Source organism: Dipodomys merriami, unplaced genomic scaffold (genome assembly GCF_024711535.1).
Source record: "Dipodomys merriami isolate MVZ:Mamm:240054 unplaced genomic scaffold, mDipMer1.0.p SCAF_459, whole genome shotgun sequence".
NCBI lineage: Eukaryota > Metazoa > Chordata > Mammalia > Rodentia > Heteromyidae > Dipodomys > Dipodomys merriami.
Genome location: NW_027206023.1, coordinates 270,572 through 292,995, shown reverse-complemented (window position 1 = coordinate 292,995; position 22,424 = coordinate 270,572). Strand labels below are relative to the sequence as shown.

The window sequence follows — 22,424 nt, the reverse complement described above, 5'->3', positions numbered from 1 at the left end:
GCATATATATGCCAAAATTAGGACTGTTTGGCAGGTGATAAACTTTTCTATAAAGTATTTAAGGTTTATGGTAGCAGACATATGGTACTAATTATGTACATTTCAGAGTTTATAGAAACATTACCAATAAGAAGTTGCAAAGTCTTTGCGTAAAGAAGCAGAGTGAAGAGTTAAGACTTTGTTAACTAGATAGTTTCTGTTTAATTTTTAGGGCTTCCTTACTTTACATGTTAGTGAGAAACAAATGATGATATAAGCCATATACAAATGATGAGATGAGCCATAAAAAGTAATCTTAGTGGGTAATTTTAAAGACTACTCATAGCCTATAAAACTCTTTTTAAGGGGCTGGGAAGGTGGCTCAGTGGTAAAGCGCTTGCCTTGCATGCTTGAGACCCTGGGTTCGATTCCTCAACACCCATAAACAAAAAACAAGCTGGAAGTGGTGATGTGGCTCAAGTGGTAGAGTGCTAGCCGTGAGCTGAAGAGCTGAGGGGCAGCGCCCAGGCTCAGACTCCAGGGCCACGACCAGACCCAAAATAAAAACCAAAACAAAATCCTCTTTTTAAACATCATAATCTTAGCCAGTTTTAAATGTACAGGAATATGAGAAAGTAGTAAAATCTAATATGTAGAACACTGGTAATTGTTTGTTTTTTTATTTGATTAATCATTAATATTTAATTGTCCATTTTCTTTATTTGTTGCATTGTTTTCCTTTTTGTAATATAATACAACTTTTTATAAGTCGTCCTCAGGAGGTACTTTGAGAAGCTTACTGGGATGGCCAAAGCATTTTTTATAGGTGCATGTGAGTTTACAAAGAAGAAAATTAAGAACAAATTATTTATTAAAAAAATTATCAAGTACAGTCTGAATTAGGAGGGATGATAAAGGTCCACACCCAAAATCTTAGCCTTCGTCTGAAGCGGCGGTATTACAGAGTTGAGACCACAAAAGTGAGAGACTGTTTTTGTGTTTTTTGTTTTTGTCAGTCTTGAGGCTTGAACTCTGGGCCAGAGCGCTGTCCCTGCACTCTTCAGCTCAAGGCTGGCACGCTATCCCTTGAGCCACAGCACCACTTCTGGTTTTCTAGTGGTTTATTAGAGATAAGATTCTCACGGACTTTCCTGCCTGGGCTGGCTTTCAACCGGGATCCTCAGAACTCAGCCTCCTGCATAGCTACGGTTACAGTCCTGAGCCACCGGCACCCAGCAGTGTTTTGTTGATTTTTATTTTGTTGGTCATGGGGCTTGAACTCTGGGTCCTGGGTGCTGTCCCTCAGCTCAAGGCTAGCGGTACCATTTGAGCCTTCGTCTTTTTCTACTTCTGTAGTGCTAAGGAATCAAACCCAGGGCCCCATGCATGCAAGGCAAGCACTCTCCCATTGAGCCACCTTCCCAGCTCCAGAAAGACTGTGCTTTAAAAAATCATCTAAACAATATTTGCTTTCTGCTTTGGGTTATATAATGAAATATATGAATATCTTTTTATATTTTTGTGAATTGTCATACTTCTAAATTTATGCTAACTTGAGCCACTTTATCCTTTTCAAAGTCATGAAATATCTCTGAGAGTGTTCTTCTGGGAAGATTATATTTGCACTTATAATTTCTTCTGAGTCATTTTTATTTTTTTATTGTGAAAAAACTGTACAGAGGGATTACAATTACATGGGCAAGATAATGAGTATATTTCTTATCAAGCATTGTAGCCTCCTCCTATATTTCCCCTTCCCATCCATTCCAAGCCTCCCCCCACCCAATCCTCCCCCCACCCCCCACCAAAGTTGTAAAGTTCGTTTTCGACATGACAACTTGTACTTCTCATTGTTGCAACGGGTCCACCTGTATCCTTATTTAAACGACTTGTTTTTCCCCTTCCCTTCCACAAATTATAACAACATCAAATACAGTGAAAGCAGGGGTTATAATGTGGGAGAGAGACATACAAAGCAACAAGGAAATAATCATATAAATGCGTTAGAAACAAATGAATGAAAGAAAAAAACATTTAAATACGTATCTTAGGGTTCATTTTCCTAACATCACCTTTTCTGACCTTTTCTGCTTGACTCATACATATACTAACTATTGCAAATGAGGGAAACCATGGGACCTATGTTTCTTTGGGCTTGGCTTACTTCACTTAATATAATTTTTTCGAAGTCTTTCCAGGCCCATATCAAGCATTGAAATAGAAACAGCAATAAGAGACCTTCCATCTAAGAAAAGTCCAGGACCAGATGGTTTTGCAGTGGAATTCTACAAGGCCATCAAAGCAGAGCTCACACCAATACTCCTCCAACTCTTCAATGAAATTGAAAGAGAAAGTTCACTACTGAACACATTCTATGAAGCCATCATAATCCTCATCCTAAAACCAGGCAGGGAATCATCATTTTTATTTTTTATCAAAATCATTTTATATGTTATTTTGATGGGTTATCATACATCAGATACCTTCAAATGTACATGAAGAGTCTAAAGATAGCAGTATGAATATTCTCATACAGCTCTTGTTTATCTGTTATGTACTTTCAGTATTATTGTACTTCTCTCTTTCACCCTTTTTCATTCATGGTCTTTCTCTTTCAGGCTCCATGTCTGCTACTTAGAATTTCAGCTGGTCTATTATCCTTCAGGATCCACTGGTTTTGTGGGAACATGATAGGGACCAACAGTTTCCCTTGCAGTTTTTAACAATTATAAGATTGGCGTGATATTATTCTTTGCCATTCTAAATGGCAAAACAACAGATCTAGGAATTCCTTTTCACTTTTCTTCTGTTATAAATTTTATCTCATAGGAATCATTGGGATAGGTAAGATATTTTGACTTGAGACCTAAAAGTTCTTTTTCTTTTACAAAAAACCTTTGTCTTTGATTATCAGTAAGTAACTACATGTAATGAAAACAAAACTATCCTATTGTAAGCAGACCGAAGTTGTTCACGGGGATGAAAAACAAGGTAATGGGGCAAGTGAGAACAAAGGATACCCATCATAGAGCACAGCTCCTCAGAGCAGTTTAACATGTACACTTTGTGAGAATGACAATGTGCTGGGAACTATTGATTAAATCACTGAACACTGATTTATATATATGTACATATATTTGCATATTTATATTTATTTATATATGCATATATGTATGTATATGCCCTTATATATGTACACATGTATGTTACTATACACACAAATTCACACATACATATACACATGTATACATGCACACATGGAGAAAGACACATATTTACAGCCAACACAAGTTTCACTAGTTGTTGACTATGCCTTAGATGGAATGCTTGGAACAAAATATGTTGAAAATGTATTTGTCTCCATGAGTTCTTTTACCACTCCTCTTATCTCTTACAACTGGTAGGTTTTGACAGATTCGACTTGCAAAATGCAGTACAAGTCACTTAGGAATCTCAGTAAGTAAAGAACATATGGTGTCTCCCAGCTCCCTACAGAATGCTTGCTCTTATAGACACTCTTAACAACCAAAGTAGCAGGAAAATATCCTTGTAAAGAATAAAGTTATACATCTCATTGTTGCAATAGGTCCACCTATATCCCTAGTTAAATGATTTTTTTCCCTTCCCCTCCACAAATTATACCTACATCAATACAGTGAAAGCAGGGGTTATACCGTGGGGGAGGAACATACAAAGCAACATAGAAATCATCTTATAAAAATGTTAAAAACAATTTCATGAAAGGCAAAAAAACATTTGAATACTTATCTTGGGCTTCATTCCCCTAACATCAAGTTATCTGACCTTTTCTGCTTGACTCAGACATATACTAGTTATTGCAAATAAGGAAAACCATGAGACCTATGTTTCTTTGGGCCTGGCTTACTTCACTTAATATAATTTTTTCCAAGTCTTACCATTTCCTAACAAATGGGGCAATGTCATCTTTTCTGATGGAGGCATAGAATTCCATTGTGTATATATACATTTTCTTGATCCATTAATCTATTGAGTGGCGTCTGGGTTGGTTCCATATCTTAGCTGTAGTAAATAGGGGTGCAATAAACATAGTCGTGCTGGTAGCTTTAGTATGGTCTTGTTTGTGATCATGTGGGTAAATGCTCAAAGTCAGATTTCTGGATCATAGGGGAGCTCTATGTGGAGTCTTTTGAGGAACCTCCATACTGCTTTCCAAAGTGGTTGAACAAGTTTACACTCCCACCAACAATGTAGAAAGCTTCACTTCTGTCCACATCCCCTCCAGCATCTGTTGTTATTAGAGTTCTTTATTATAACCATTCTAACTGGGGTGAGGTGGAATTTCAATGTTGTTTTGTCGAAAAATGAACTTTACAACTTTGGTGGGTGGGGGGATGACCGGGTGTAGGGGGAAGATGGGAAGAGATGGGAAGAGGAAAGAAAGAGTAGCCAACAATGCTTGATAAGAAATGTACTCGTTATGTTGCCCATGTAATTGTAACTCCTCTGTACAGTATTCTCACAATAAAAAAAATAAAGTTATAAGGCGCTAAATAGCATCCTTCCTTGAGCTCTTTTCCAAAAGACAGCATCAATTCCTAAGCAGATGAGTGAGTCCTCAGAAGACTGGACCTCAGACCAACATTTAACCAACCCATGTGAAAAGTCCTATGAGAGAAATGCTGACTGAGGTCTGGCTGATTTCCTGGCCAAGAAAATAAGAAAAGAAGAAAGTATTTTTAATGTATTAAAGTTTGAGAATAATTTGTAAACTGTCAATAATTGTGTAGAAAACAACTATACCAACTGACAAAAAATGATGTGCTCTTGGACTTGGTGAGTGATTTTACATGTGTCTACACAAGTAGAATCAGCATAAATCAAGCCAGTATTTCTTCATTTAAGATATGAGGAAAAGATACAGGTTGACCCATTGTAACAATGAGATGTACAAGACACTCTATCAAAGAGGGGGTGGAGGGATGAGTTGGGGAGGTGTGAAGAGAAGGGATGGTAGGGGCAAAACAAAGGGGAGGGTGCTCAATAAGATATATACTCATGCTGGGCGCAGGTGGCTCAGGCCTCTAATCCTAGCTACTCAGGATGCTGAGATCTGAGGATCTCGATTTAAAGCCAGACCGGGAAGGAATTCCAAGAAATTCTGGCTTTTTTCTTTTTGCTTATGTGGTGCTGAGGAATCGAACCCAGGGCCTCATGCATGCAAGGCAAGCACTCTACCACTGAGCCACCTTCCCAGCCCCTGAGAAATTCTTATCTCCAATAAACCACCCAAAGACAGGAAGTGGCACTGTAGGTCAAGTGGTAGAGTGCTAGCCTTGAGCTGAAGAGCTGAGGACAGCGTTCAGGCCCAGAGTTCAAGCCTCATGAACGACAATAGAGAAAAAAAATGAAATGTACTCATTACCTTACTTATGTAACTGTATCCCCTCCATACAGTATTTTTACAATAAAAATATATATTAAAAAGATACAATGAAAACTTCTGTACTTATAGGAAGTTGTATTTGTCACTTAATATCAGTAAGGTATTGGTTTTAGGACCACAGGCATATTAAACTTTGGATACTCTAATTCTCTACGCGAACACAGTATATTATTTACATTAGAATCTGCCCACAAACTAGTGCAGAGTAATTGCTATGAAAATTTTTACTACATTCTATGTTTGTAATGAAAAATAAAAGTATATGCACTATCAACAGATACAATTTTTTCAGATAATTTTTGTCCACATTTTGTGGATGGAACTGGGAGAGCAATTTTGAAAAGCACAAATTTCATCACCAAGACCGGTCTGCAAAACAAGGAGCTAATACAGCATCACTGAATAGTATGGAACGCCAAGGAGAAGTACTTGAATTGAGACAGTATCAGAAAGTGTAAGCACACAAGGACTTTTTAGAAATGCAGCTGCTAGATTTCTCATGGAGAGCTTTCATAACACTTTGTGAAACACAAGTCAGAACCTTACTGAAGTGTAGATAGTTTTCCCTCAAATTTCTCTCATGCTCGGTCATTATCAATCAACATATAGCTAATCATGAATAATCCTCTAATAACAAAATATTGATGGAGTATTTATATTCAGAAAACCTGGGAAGGCTAACTTTTTTCAATTAGGACAGTTGTATTCTATGATCCAGCAGAGAGGAAACTAGGTAAGCATCCATTTACAGTCTTCTGAATAATTCTGCTTCTGACAACATCAGTTATTTATCCATACCTGTGCCGGAGTGAGAGGCTTTTAAAAGACTTTAATGATTTTAAATTTAAATTTAAATGTGGAATGAAATTAGTTCCAATAGTGCATTACATTAAGATATTTAGAAACAACTGAGAAACCTAGAGATCTATAAGATTTTTTTGGAAGTGAATGGATATTGGAATTTGGTTCTTTATATTTTAAGCAATTTGCAAAAAGAATTGGCAAATAAAATTTACATTTGCAGCAGACTTGACACTTATTAAATTTTGTATTGAAAAGAGCGCAGCCTCAACAATATATTAATGCTATCCTCTTATTTATCTTTAAAGGTTTATGCGTCTGGTCTCTTAATATTAAAACAAAACTTTTTTTTTAATCTTTAGCTAGTAGTCCAAAAGGGTTTTGCTTCATCATGTCAGTGTTGAATAGAATGTATTTATGTATGTACGTATGTTGAATAGAGTGTATGTACATTTCAATGTACAATACATCTGGATCATTGTCAAACTTTCCACTTTTCTTCCTTCCCTTACGCCAACCCAACCTGTTTTCTACTTATATTCTCACATATATACTGAAGTATGCCCTGACAGGGACTCGAGCTGGTACAGCTTCTTTCCTGGCTTTGTCTTTGTTTTAGGGATTTTAGAGAAAAAAAACCCTCTAAACAAGGTTAACTCGACCTTGGCTCCAACCAGCCCATTTCTTGCAATGGAAAGAATGCCTCTATGCTCCTCTCCCCTTAACAACCTTACCCACCTTGATTGTTCAGTTAAGGACTGACCCATAAAACAGATAGGTTGTAATCTGGCTCCAGCTGGTGACACCACATGCTTTATGATAAACCCTGCCTTTTGCACATGCTTACAGTAAACTCCACCTATTAGCCAACTGTGTGTGGTCTGGTATGGCCGTACAATCCTTTGTGTGTGTTACGATCCCATTGGTCACCTGCACGTGACAAGGCTTGACCTCATGGATTTTGTCTTTAAAAACCAAAGAATGGGGGCCGCTCCAGGTTGTAGTATCAGCTTCCGAGCCTGTGCTGAGGCCCTGGCTGGTCAGTGTAGGAACCTCAATAAAGTTGATTCCTTATAAACATCTTTGTTGCAGTGGAATCTGTCACTCCAGAAGATTAGGTGGGCTTGCCTGCCCTGAGTAGGGGGTCTTCCTACTACATTTAATGAGGGCTTGTCCAGGATAGAGCTCTTAGCCACTCCAACCTGAGGGGGATTGAAGTCGCTGGCTGGTAGGACAGTGTGTGAGCACTTGGCTGTTGGAGAGAAGTTCCGAGAAAAGCCTCAAGGTAAGCGGGGTCGACCTAGGTAGAGAAGGCGCCAGAGTGAGGCCAAAAGTAGGGTGAGGCTGGACGCAGCAGAGTCCCCTATGGCTGAGGAGGTCCAGGGACGCCTCAACCCCTCAATTCTACCTGTCCTAGCAGTCCTAGTTGGACGGGAGATTGCTTAAATATTTGTCAATTATGAAACTGCCACTGACCACCTGCAAGTGGCCCCAGTTAGATCTCAGCCTCAGGCCTTGCTCAGGGGGTCTGAGCATAGGGGAGAACCTGTCAGTCTTAGGGACCACTGCTAAGGACATTTTTTCCTTGCCTGAAGATGACTGGGAATTCTTCTCCACCTTGGAATGCCCCTAGGTCAACTTTTGCAAGAATCTAAAAGAAAAATCCTCCAGAGGTGAGTGGAGGGGGGTGGGGTTAGAGTCCTCTTTTTAGTGAATGGTGGTGAGATGTTGTCCCATTCACTGAGAATTGATTTTGTTTTTGTGGCCACTTGTCTGTCTTGTTTACTTCAGTGTGTTTTCTGTTCTATGTTTTCTGAGGTAGGGAAGTTCTGGGTGAGCATGGCAGGCTCATTCAGCAGACTCTGCATTCAGCTTGCTGAGTGAGAACAGGGCAGAATTCTGGTAGGGATGTACTGGGGACCCGTTAGTCCCCAACTCAGCCTTTGGTTGTTGTCTACTTTTGTTTTAAAATTGGGACCAGTTTTAAGTGTGGATCCTTCGTTTTTGTGTTTATTTGTGTTTTTGTTATTATTTGAAGAAGAATGGCCAATAGACACATGGAGAAATGCTCTAGCCATAAAAGAAATGCAAATCAAAATAACATTGAGATACCACCTCACCCCAGTTAGAATGGCTATAATCAAGAACTCTAATAACAACTGATGCTGGAGGAGATGTGGCCAAAAGGGAACCCTACTGTATTGTTGGTGGGAGTATAAACTTGTTCAATCACTTTGGAAAATTGTATGGAGTTTCCTCAAAAGACTGCACATAGATCTCCCCTATGACCCAGAAATCCCACTTTTGGGCATTTTCCCAAATGAACACAAACAACACCATACTAAATCTACCAGCACTACTGTTTATTACAGCATTATTTACCATGGCTAAGATATGGAACCAACCCAGATGCCCCTCAGTAGATAAATGGATCAAGAAAATGTGATACACACACACACAATACACATATATGTATATATATATATATATATATATATATATATATATACATATATAATGGAATTCTATACCTCCATCAGAAAGAATGGCATTGCCCCATTTTTTAGGAAATGGAAAGACAACAAAATATAATAAGTGAAGTATGCCAGACCCAAAGAAACATAGGCCTTACGGTTTCCCTAGTTATTTGCAATAACTAGTATATGTCTGGGACACGTAGAAAAGGTCAAAAGCTATATACATATTACCAGTTAAGATGACATTAAGCAAAATGAACCCCAAGATAGGGACATAAGTAATGTTTTTCTTTCTTTCTATTTTTTTCTAATATATTTATAAGGTACCTTGTGATGTTTTTTGTTGCTTTGTATGTCCATTCCCCACTGTAGAACCCCTGTTTTCACTGTGTTTAATGCTGGTATAATTTCAGAATGGGAAGGGAAAAAACAAAATGTTTAAATAGGAATATAGGTTGACCCATTGCAACAATTAGATGTAGAAGACACTATGTTGAAATATGAACTTTACAATTTCAGCAGGGGGGTTGTGGGGTGAGATGGAGGGGAGTTGGACGAGGAGTCGTGAGTGTAGTTGTTGAAGTAGGAGGGAAAGATGGTAGGGGGAAAAAAGGAGGAGGCAACAATTATTGATAAGAAATGTACTCATTACCTTGCTCATGTAACTGTAACCCCTTTGTACAGTATTTTCACAATAAAACTTATTAAAATAATAAAAAAAGAACGGCTTTTGCAGAACTCTGCCAGGTGTTTCAATAAATCATCATTCCTCAGTTGACTGGGGACTGATGATAAACTGACTCTGGGCTCTTCTCCTTGTGATTCTCTCTTCTATTCATCTTTTCTCTCTTTTCCTCTGCTGAAGTAGCACGTGACATTCTATGTTTCATCTTTTGATTTCTGTCCTTATAAAATGATAAACATTGGATTATGCTACACCACAATGGGCAGTATAAATCCTGGCTGTAGCTCATAAATTTGTAGTGGAGACAGACACACCAGCCAATTACACTAATGCAATGTGAGGTTTTTGTTTATTCTTGCCAAATTTTGATGTTTCTGTTTATTAAATTTTTTTCAGGTATTTAGTTGATTCTGGTATAGGTCTATTGGATTAGAAAGATATGGACCTTGCAGTTCTGAATGGTACACAGGTAGTCACAGGCCTGTGAGGGTGTTGTTCAATGTGCCTTTACACAGGGAGCTGTGTGCTAACATTCATGGACTAGGAGAGAGTGCACTTCATGTGAGAAGCATCTTGTGGACAGAAGACTCACAGCACAAGAGTGAAAGTCACTCTGGAGAGTCCATGTGCAGGTAAATTATTAGAGAACCATGGAGAAACAAGAAACCACAGCTTAGGGCTGGGAATTTGCTTTCCCAGACCCTATTCTGTGATTAATAAATGTGTCAAAGCAATTCTCACACAAGTAAGTGAAATATTTGCATAAAATTTCCAGCCAGAAGAAAGCCACAAATAACATCAAACCAAATGTGCACAAAAAATGTCCAGACAAATTGCAAGTCAAAAACTTCTTCAGCAGGTTGCAGGGCTCACATCTATAATCCTAGCTACTCAAGGGACTGAGATCTGTGGATCTTAGTTCAAAATCAACACAAGCAGGATAGTTGGTAAGACTCTTATCTCCAATAAACTACTCAGAAAAAAAAGCAGAAGTGGCACTTTGGCTTAAGTGGTAGAGTGCTAATCTTGAACAAAAAGAGCTCGGGAACAGTACCCAGACCCAGAGCTCAAGCCCCATGCCTTACAAAAAACAGAAAAGAAAAAATCCCCACAACTATTCCATTGAATTTCTCATTGAGGTGAGACACTGGAACAATGAAATACTTCGAGATTTAAACAAAGGCATGCACCTTCCAGGAGAAATGGGGATTGAACACCTACTTACCAAATGTGAGACTTGCCAGATACCATTACGAAAAATTGTGTCAAGACTTGTAAATAAATGGGCAAATACAGAATGTAAGCAAGCAGGGGAGCACAGGGGAACATGAAGATCCTGAAGCTTGCACTAAGTGAGGAATTTATACTTGTTTGCTTCCTGTCACTCTGGTGTCAGCAAGTGACAGAGGTCAGTCCATGCTGACAGAGTTGTGACTCCAGGCTTAGATCCTTCTCCAGAAAACTTTTCTTTTTGTGGGGCTTGAACTCTGGGCCTGAACACTGTCCTTCAGCTCTTCAGCTCAAGGCACAAAAACATGTACAAGAGAAGAAAGTTAGGAAGTTAGGAAGTTGGAAAGAGGGAAGGAAAACTCTCAAAAGAAGATCAATCACCTAAACAAAGGAGGAGGCTGCAATGCTTGGTAAAAAATGTATGCATTATCCTGCCCATGTAATTGTAGCCCCTCTGTACAGTATGTTCTCAAATAAAATAAAATTAAATTAAAAAAAAAAAGAAGATCAATCATACAGTACCTTAGAATGCTCATACAAAATAATTGCGGCAGAAGTGGGGAAGATCGCGACGGGGCAGTAGGGAAACGCCACAGCTCTCTCCAACCAAAAAGAGAGTTCAAGTTCCAACGCTTAATCTCCCCAAGAGACCGACAACAACAAAAAGATGAACACTCAGAGAAAAACCAGAGGTGGAGAATAACAAAAAAAGAAAGAGAGGAAAAGAAGAATTTCAGAACAGAGAAAAGCAAAGACCCCTCCCCAAACCTTTACTGGCCGCGCGGCAGTGTGCCAAGCCGCCGGCCAGCCTGCCCGGCGGGGGCTGCCGGAGCCCGAGACACACAGGGGGCCACTTTCAGATCACCAGGTACCGGTTTGCAGAACAGCGGATCGCCAGGAACAGAGAGTCTCCGGGAGTCTCCACGAGGATCCCACCCCCACCCCTCACTCTCCACCGGAGCAGAGAGGCTCCATCCCACCAAAGCCGCTCGGCACCAGCAGCGCCACAAAGGGACCTGTCGGCAGACCACCTGCCCGATCGCGATCGCAACGACCTGGCGGGGCCGCCCGGGCCCCAGAGGCACCGCGAAGAAGCTGCCTGAGCATGGACACTTTTGACCCGACAGCTTCGACAGAGGCAGAGACAGAAAAGAATCACACAGAGCCACCACCATCCAACCCAGCCCGCAACCACCCCAACTGAACTCGGATTGCAACAAGAACTCACACAGAAACAACCAGCTCCAGGGTGAGTATCCCACAGGGGAAGTGTATCCCTCAAGGGAGACCAGAGCTGGAGCGAATCCCCAGACCCTGACCTAGACTCCCTACCCCAACACCCAGACCACAGGACCCACTAAAACTGGGAACTATTTGAGAGCTCCACCAGCCCATGGAGCACACTCAGCTGGCCAGGCTAGAGCAAGAGTGCCCTGGAAGGGAGCTTAAATGCCCAAGCCAGGAACAGGGCCCCTGGGTCAAGACTACCAACAGTAGAAGAAATTTGAACTGTGTCCCCCAGGCTGTATAACCTAGGTGGTATACACATCAGCACAGGCCTAACAAGTGCGCTCCAGGCTGCATAACCTAGGTGGTCTACACATCAGCACAGGCCTAACGAGCGCGCTCCAGGCTGGGGCCGGAACCAGGCCCCGGGATCCGGCGCCTGAACAACACGACCAACTCCTCCCAACTGAAGTAAAAAGCTGAGCATATGCCTCAACAGAGGGGAGAAAACCAGGAAACAACACTCCCCGGGAAGCACGCCTGTGACAACAAAAGACCTTGAGGCCCAGGACAAGAGAAGCCCAAACCCCACCAAAACTCCACCCATATATCCTAGACTGGGAATTGGGCAACACAGGCTGCCAGCACCTGATAGTAAGCAGGAGGTCAGACTGTTAAGGTGGCTCAGCAATAGAGTGATAGTCTTGGATGTATGAGGCCCTGGATCTGATTCCTCAGCATCACAAAAGCAAAAAGGGTCAGAAGTGGTGCTGTGGCTCAAATGGGAGCGTGCCAGCCTTGAACTGAAGAGCTGAGGGACAGCACCCAAACCTAGAGTTCAAGCCCACAACCAGCCCAAAACAAACAAACAAAAATGCATCAGGAGCCCATAGCAGACTCCAGTATTTGGGAGAGTGCATCTAGAGCATCTGTTCTTCACAAGAGCACCCGTAGGAGCAAACACAAGCAGTCTAGGCTGCTCAACCCTTCCAAAGGCGGGAACTGCCAGCAATCTACAGCGGAGAGCTGAGAATCCTAAGTAAGTCAGAATAGCAGCTGGAAATAGGCTCCCAACAGAACCCAGATCAGGCACAGACTCTCTCTACCAATACAGAATCAGCAACCAAGCAAAGACAGACACACCAAAACAAAATTGAAGAGCAGTCTCCTGAACCTCCATGCGAAAATCACAGAGAAATATCACAAGGTTTACCACCACCCAGGACAGCAAGCTAACCTCAAAAGCCAGCAGCCACGCAGGGGAGAGCCCCAGTGGGAGCAAAGCATGAATGGAAGACAAAAGCTACATCCAAGGGTTGCTGGAGGCAAGGACTCAAGAAATAAAGCGAGAAATTGATCAGAAATTGAAAGAGCACATGGATGAACTAACAAAAGAGATACAGGGTATCAAACAAGAGATGCATACAAAAATAGAAGCTGCACAAACCTCAGTAAGAAGTGAGATAAACGCCAAATTAGAGGTAATGCATACCTCATTGAGAGGTGAGATCAGTACTCTGAGAACCAACATTGAATCCATAAAGGGGTCCATTTCCTCCATGCAAACCACAATAGAATGAACAGAGTGAATGAAATGGAAGGTAGAGTGTCAGATACAGAAGACAGAATACACCAAATGGACCAAAGAGTGACAGATATGGCAAAATCACTCAAATTAAACCAAAGGGAAATTCAAGAGCAAGCAGATAATGCTAAAAAATTTAACCTTCGCATAATCAGAGTGGACAAAGGTGAGGAATCCCAGAGCAAGGGAATGCAACACCTATTTAACAAGATAATCAATGAAAATTTTCCCCACCTCAAAAACGACCATCTTAACTACATCACAAAAACTTATCGAACACCCAACAAGCAAGACCCCAGGAGAAACACTTCTAGACACATTATAGTAAAAATGATAGATCTGAATAATAAGGAAACAATCCTGCATGCAGCAAAAATGAAGAAGGAGCTATACTACAACGGGAAAAAAAATTAGAATCACTGCAGATCTCTCCACACAATGAATGCAAGAAAAGCCTGGGAAAGCACCATACTAGCCCTGAGAGCCAATAACTGCCAACCCAGACTAATATACCCAGCAAAGCTAGCATTCACATTCGATGGAGAACTGAAAATTTTAATAGCAAAGAAAAACTAAATGAATACATAAACATTAAGCCAGCATTACAAAGAATTCTAAGAGGGGGGGACACAACCTGAAGAAAGCAACCAGGAACTGGGGCCTGCCCCAAACAGGCGTTACTCAAAGTCTAACTGAGCAAGCACAGGAGGAAAGGAAAGAAGAAAAACTTAGGAAAACGGAATGGCAGGGACAACAATGCATCTCTCTATACTTTCTCTTAATATAAATGGGCTGAATTCGCCAATTAAAAGAAAACGAACTGAGGACTGGATCAGAAAACAAGACCCATCCATCTGTTGCCTTCAGGAGACCCACCTCTCAGCCAAACATACAAACTCAGAGTGAAAGTGTGGAAAAGGATCTACCAATCAAATGCCCCCAGTAAGAAAGCAGGTGTAGCTATCCTGATATCTGACAAAATAAACTTTTCATTAAAATCAGTACAGAAAGACAAGGACAGACACTACATATTAATAAAGGGAACAATCCAAGAGGAGGATATAACCATCATCAACTTATATGCCCCAAATATTGGTGCACCCAGATATGTCAAAAAAATGCTCTCAAACTTACAGAATAAAATAGATCCCAATACAATAATACTAGGAGACTTTAACACACCACTCTCACCAAAGGACAGGTCTACCAACCAGAGGATTGGCAAAGAAGCTACCGAATTAAGAGAGGCCATACTCCAAGCGGAATTAACTGACATCTACCGAGTATTTCACCCTAAAACAACACAGTAAACATTCTTTTCAGCAGCTCACGGAACTTTCTCCAAAATAGACCATATCATAGTTCATGCAAGGAACTTAAGCAAATACAAAGGGATCGACATAATCCCCTGTATCCTATCTGACCACAGTGGAATCAAGCTAGCTCTCAATAACAAAGCATACCACAGAAATTTCTCTAATACATGGAAATTGAACAGCACACTCCTTAACAATGCCTGGATAACAGAAGAGATCAGAGAAGAAATAAAGTATTTCCTACAACTCAATGAAAATGAAAACACCTCACAAAGAAACTTGTGGGACACAGCAAAAGCAGTCCTGAGGGGCAAATTTATTGCCCTCAGTGCCCACATCAAGAGAATGGAGACAGACCAAGTAAATAATCTCATGTTGCAATTAAAACAGCTAGAAAAACAAGAAAAAATGGGACCTAAAGCTACTAGACGAAGCCAGATAACCAAATTAAAAGCAGAGATTAACCAATTAGAAAATCAGAAAACCATAACCAAAATAAACCAAACAAAAAGCTGGTTCTTTCAAAAAATAAACAAAATTGATGGCCCATTGGCTAGATTAATTTAAAAAAGAAGAGAGGAAACCCATATAAATAGGATTAGGGATGCCACGGGAAACATCACAACACGTACCCAAGATATCCAAACAATTCTAACAGACTACTTTCAAAAGCTATACTCTCTAAAGGAAGAAAATCGGGCGGAAATGGATGCATTTTTAGAGAAATACAAGTTGCCCAAACTGAGCAAAGAAGAAGTTAACCAATTAAATAAGCCAATATCCTATAATGAGATACAGGAAGCTATCAAAAGTCTTCCAACAAAAACAAGCCCAGGACCAGATGGATTCACAGCAGAATTCTATAAGACTTTTAAAGAAGAACTAATACCCATACTCCTCAAGCTCTTCAGAGAAACAGAGAAGGAGGGAGCTATCCCAAACTCATTCTACGAAGCCAATATCACACTCATCCCCAAACCAGGCAAAGACCCAACCAAAAAGGAGAATTACAGGCCAATCTCCTTGATGAACACAGATGCAAAGATCCTTAACAAGATTCTAGCTAACAGAATCCAGAAACACATAAAAAAAATAATTCACTATGACCAGGTAGGCTTCATTCCAGAGACACAGGGATGGTTTAACATACGTAAGTCAAGAAATGTAATCCAACATATCAACAGAGCCAAGGTCAAGAATCACATGATTATCGCCACAGATGCAGAAAAGGCCTTTGACAAAATTCAACATTCATTCATGCTAAAAGCTCTGGAGAAAATAGGAATAGAAGGAACATTTCTAAAAACAATAAAAGCCATTTATGACAGACCAATAGCCAATATTATACTTAATGGGGAAAAGCTACAACCAATTCTCCTAAAATCAGGAACAAGGCAAGGATGTCCACTGTCTCCACTCCTCTTCAATATAGTCCTAGAACCCTTAGCCAGGGCAATAAGGCAAGAAAAAGACATTAAAGGGATCCGCATAGGGAAAGAGGAAGTTAAACTATCACTTTTTGCAGACAACATGATACTATACCTCCACGATCTCAAAAACTCTATCCCCAAACTCTTAGAAACCAGAAATCACTTCGGCAAAATAGCAGGATACAAAATAAACCCACAAAAATCAGTTGCCTTCTTATACACTGATAATGTACAGGAAGAGAGGGAAATAAAGGGAGCAACCCCATTCACAATAACCTCCCAAAAAATAAAATATTTAGGAATTAACCTAACCAAAGATGTAAAAGAACTATTTAATGAGAACTATAAAAAGTTAAAGAAAGAAATTGCAGAAGACACTAGGAAATGGAAAGACCTCCCATGCTCCTGGATAGGCCGACTTAATATAGTAAAGATGGTAATACTTCCAAAACTAATATACAAATTCAATGCAATTCATATTAAAATCCCAATGACGTACATCACTGAAATACAGAAAACAGTCCAAAAATTCATATGGAACAACAAAAGACCTAGAATAGCCAAAACAATTCTAGGGGATAAAGACAATATTGGAGGGCTATCCATGCCGAACTTCAAACTCTACTACAGAGCTATAATAACAAAGACAGCATGGTACTGGCACAAAAACAGACCCGAAGACCAATGGAACAGAATCGAAGATCCAAAAATAAATCCACAGGCCTACAGCCAGCTGATATTCGACAAAGGAGCCAAAGACATACAATGGAAGAAACACAGCCTCTTCAACCGCTGGTGCTGGGAAAACTGGGCAGCCACATGCAGAAATCTAAAAGTGGACCCCAACCTATCACCATGCACCAACATCAACGCAAAATGTATTAAAGACGTTAACATTAAACCTGAATCTCTGAAAGTACTGCAGGACAGAGTAGGAGAGACACTTGAACTAATAGGCACAGGAAGGAACTTCCTGAACAGAGTCGCAGGGTCACAACAAGTTGGAGAGAGACTCGACAAATGGGACTACCTTAAAATAAAAAGCTTCTGCACAGATAAAGCTGTCGCAACCAAGCTAGAAAGACAACCAAATAATTGGGAAAAAATATTTACCAGCAATATATCAGACAAGGGGTTAACATCCTGTATATACAGGGAACTCAAGAAACTAATCCCTCCCAAACCCAACAAACCAATTACTAAATGGGCAAGGGAACTAAAGAGGGACTTCTCAATTGAAGAAATAAAAATGGCAAAGAAACACATGAGGAAATGTTCATCATCCTGGTGGTGAAGGAAATGCAAATAAAGACAACCCTGAGATACCACCTTACCCCAGTCAGAATGTCCCACATCCACAAATCAGCCAACGACAAATGCTGGAGGGGATGTGGAGAACGAGGAACGCTATTGCACTGCTGGTGGGAATGTACACTTATACAACCACTTTGGAAAGCAGTCTGGAGGGTCCTTAGAAAGCTAAAGATTGACCTCCCTTATGACCCAGTCATACCACTTCTAGGCATCTACCCTGAACAACAGGAACCAATATACAAGGACACGTGCACCTCCATGTTTATTGCAGCATTGTTCGCAATATCTAGGATATGGAAACAACCTAGATGCCCCATCACAGATGAATGGATCCAAACATTGTGGTATCTATACACAATGGAATAATATGCAGCCATTAGAAATGACAAAATAATGGCATTTGCAGGGAAATGGATGGAGCTAGAAGGAATCATGTTGAGTGAGGTAAGCCAAAAATGAAGAGACAAACAGTACATGGTCTCCCTGATAAGTGGATGCTAAATCCAAAATGTTAGGTGATATGACAAAACTAACAGGACTTAAGAAACAAAGAACTCCCACTCATCTGGTTGAACCACTACCAAATATCCCCATGCTGCTGATCACATATATGGTATATAACATGTGAGCACCGTTATATATTACAGACTGTGATAGGCAATTTGCTCCAGGAAAGTTAGAATGAACTTGTGACTTTAAATGAGCATCATTATTCCACAATACTGTGAATTTCCGGAAATTATGTAATCACTTAATCACAATCAAAAAAAAAAAAAAAAGAACCTCGGGGAAGGGAGGGAGGGAGGGGATAGTAGGGGGAAAACAATGGAGGGGGTAACAATGTTCAAGAGGAAGTGTACTCATTACCTCACTCATGTAACTGTAACCCTCTGTATAGTATCTTTACAATAAAAAAAAGAAAAAAAAAGAAAAAAAATAATTGCAAAAATAGCAGGATACATCACCAAGAGCCGTAAAAAAGTCCTCTCAGTTAATAATTCATTATTCTGTAATTGCACAGATTGTGTTTTCAAATAATCCGCTTTTCAAATATAATGCAGCCACAGAGGGCCATGACTTCATTTTTTTAAGACTAAAACGTCTCATTCCTGTATAATGTCCCATTCATAAATGAGTGGAATCAAAGTCTCTAGTGCCCCTGACGATGAGGCCCTCCCTTGCCAACAACTGGGAAAAATAAATACTACAAAATTCAGTAGGAAGCCACCTTGTTTGGCCAGCTTCACTCTTCCTAGCTCTAAATTTCCCAGGATTTTCCATTTCATGAATCTCGTATTTTCTCCCATAAGCCCAGCCAAGATGGTTACACCTTCTCAATTCTCTTTGCTCACATCCTTATAAAAACAAGTCATTTAAGGATACAGGTGGACCCGTTGCAACAATGAGAAGTACAAGTTTTCATGTTGAAAACGAACTTTATAATTTTGGTGGGAGGGAGGATTGGGTGGGGGGCAGAGGGAGACTGGGAAGGGATGTGAAGGGTAAACAAAGGAGGAGGCTGCAAGGCTTGATAAGAAATGTACTCATTATCTTGCCCATGTAATTGTAACTCCTCTGTACAGTGTGTTCACAATAAAAAAAAAAAAAGATTTTTAGCATACGTTTCCCTGAAGTATCTACATCATAGGAAATCTATGTGTGTGTTTGTGTGTGTGTGTGTGTGTGTGTGTCTGTGAGAGAGAGAGAGAGAGAGAGAGAGAGAGAGAGAGAGAGAGAGAGAGAGAGAGAGAGAGAGAGAGAGAGAGAGAGAGAGAGAGAGAGAGAGAGAGAGAGAGAGAGAGAGAGAGAGAGAGAGAGAGAGAGCACCATTCCAGCATTAAAAATCAGTCATAGATCCTGGGTGCCAAAGGCTCATACCTGTACTCCTAGCTAATCAGGAGGCTGAGATGTGAGGGCCACAGTAAGAAGCCAGCCCAGGCAAGCAAGTCCATGAGGCTCTCCAATAAACTACTCAGAGAAGGCCAGAAGTGGCACTATGGATTAGGTGGTAGAATGCTAGCCTTGAACACAAAGAAACTCAGGGACAGTGCCCAGGCCCTGAGTTCAAACCCCACAACTTGCAAAATATGTCATACAAAAGTCAAACAAATTCAGTAGTCATACAAATTCACTGAACACTATGTTGAAAATGAACTATACAATTTGTTGGTGAGATGGGAGAGAAAAACAGAGAAAGTAAGGGAAGGGGAGATATTGTCCAAAAAATGTATCCATTATCTGACTTATACATCTGTAACTTTTCTGTACATCACCATTATAATGATAATTTTAAAAAGGCATAGACCTAAAGATATAGAACTTATGTCTCAGTTAAATAGAATCAATAACTTCTGGCATCAATGAGAACATATAAAATCCATATTACAGTTTCACAAACTGTTTTTTTAATGGGGGAGAGCCAGACTCCTTGTAGAAATGACTAGGTCTAGGGCTGGGACAACACACACACACACACACACACACACACACACACACACACACACACACACACACACACACACACACGATCTTAGCAAAATAATAGAAAACTCCAGGAAGTCAGTGGGACACAGGACCCAATATGCAGACTTGCTACTGACCAATAGACAGAATTTTCTAGTGATAAATAAAAAAGACAGCAATGTCAGGTTATAACCCACAGCATATCCAATACATAGGTAAAAATACAGAGAAATAAGTAATGGAATAGGTAAGTAATGAGGGAGAAAAACATATCTACATATAGAAGAGTCCCTCCTAGCTCTGCACCTTGAGTAGTGGGATTACAGTTATGCCCCACCACGCCAACTCCCTGGGTTCATGATACAATGGATTCTGAAAATAAGTATTGCTGTGACTTTTTTACCCAACACACAAACTCAATCAAATTGTAACAAGAATATTTGATAAATTCTAATTGAGGGCAGTGCTATAAAACCCATGACAAATATGCCTCTGAACTGTCAAAGTTACCAAAAGCAAGGAAAGTCTAGGAGACTGTCAAATAAAGAAAGCACGATGCTGAACATAATGTAGTCACCTAGATGGGTGCTGGAGTGGAAAAGAATCAAAGAAAATGTGAAGAATGGAACTTAGTTAATTAATAAAATAGGTTTTCAGCATTCTGGTTCTTCAGCCAAAGACACAGAAGCATTTTCTAACTAAAAACATTTCAAGATACTGTGATATAAATGACCAAGATGGCATGTGTGTGTGTTTTGTACTAACATCGTTAGGTGAGACAGCCCAAGAGTGCACTGTTAACTTGGAGGGAGATTCAGACACTCACCCTCTTCCAGAAAGCTTCAAAAATTATTTCTCAAGTGATTTGCCTTTGCACTTCTGTGCTTTATTACCTTTTAGTGCAAAGTACCTTTCAAAGTTTGAACATTACATTTCTTAAGAGTTTCTGCACATTGAGATATTTATTTCACCCAAAGTGAGCAAGCTAATTACTCCCTGTTCCAGCAATGCTATGGCTAGTGCAGAAACATTAATGCAGGCAACAATGTGCAGGAGACAGCAGGAAAGATTAACTGACAATCTTCAGTTGGAACAACAAACATGTTTGCATATACATCTATAAATATGCATATATAATGACATGTATGTGAAAACACAGGAATATATAACCAAACCACAATCATGGTGATGCATTCACTCACATGGTATGTATGTGAGCATAATAATAATTTATACACACAAACGCATATAAATACTGACACACAACCATGTATGAACCATGAATGAGCCACACATATACAAATTCATACTCACACACAATGTATACATAGTCCTATGGGTCATGTGTGCATCACTTGTGTCATGTAGGTCTGAAACAGACAAGCCTTGAGGATACTTTGTCAATGTACTAAGCTTGAGTTACTGTATGATTTCACTCACATATGGTAACTAGCATTGAAAAATTCTTAGAAAGTGAAATGGTAACTGTCAAGGGCTGGGGAAAGGGCAGGAGGTATCATTATTTAGTGAATTTTGATTTTCTGTTTAGGGGTAGAGGAGAAGATGGGAAGGGAGGAGAGAGGGAGAAGAAGAAAAAGAAGGGAACAGTAAAGAAAGGGAGCGGAAGGAAGAGAAAGAAAAGGTCAGGGCAGCACAGGGCAGGGGAGGGAAGGGAAGCAGAAAGCCAACATCTGGGAAGTCCACTGGCGCGGATCCCTAGCCTTTCTTCATGGAACATACCAAGTTCCAGACTCCAGAGGAAAGTAAGCTTCCTCATGGCCACATTCTTTGGACATTCAATTAAAAACATGGTGAGCTATGCTACAAGCAAATGACTACTAGGAAGACATAGTTCCCTGGAGAATTGGACAAAGCTCTCCCAAGATCCAGGATCCCAGATTATAGCCAATGCTGAGCCTGCAGTAGGCCTGCTTTGTTAGCTCTTCCTTGCTGGCAGCAGCCTTGCTAAAAGGCTCCACTATTTCTCTGAAGCTCACTTCATACCAGAGAGAGGTGTGATCTATAGATTTGGTCGGCAGAAGGGTAATGCTTGATGCATCCTGTAGAGGTGGGACCTCGATGGACTGTTAACCATCAGTTCACCTGCACACACCTTGCCAATCACAGGTGGCATAAGTACAAAAATATCTACAAGCAAAGGTAATGTTGAAGGGGATAATGCTGTATAACCTGATGAGTATCCCTGCTAGTAATTAATCAGAAATTTATGTTGTAATTAAGGCCCAAACTGACTTGAATAAGCAATCATTACATTATTACATGAAAAATCATTACATTAGACACAATGAAAAACCGCTTCCAGATCATTTGCCTAATTGAGAAATGATTTGCTCTGTGTGTCTATTCCCTATGGATGGCCAATTATCATCCAGTGTGGTGGCTGGTTACACTGAACACAATCCAGGAGTGCCAGGTTTGTGTCTCTGGTGCCGCCTTCATTCCACCTGCCTCATTCAGTCCAGCAGAGGCCT

At 40.4% G+C, this 22,424-nt stretch overlaps 1 long non-coding RNA gene across 1 annotated transcript in view; it reads right to left on the bottom strand.

The window, feature by feature from the left end:
* The window catches only part of LOC138808605 (uncharacterized), a 98,696-nt gene that overhangs the window by 31,552 nt on the left and 44,720 nt on the right, over positions 1 to 22,424 (bottom strand). The window lies entirely within an intron of this gene.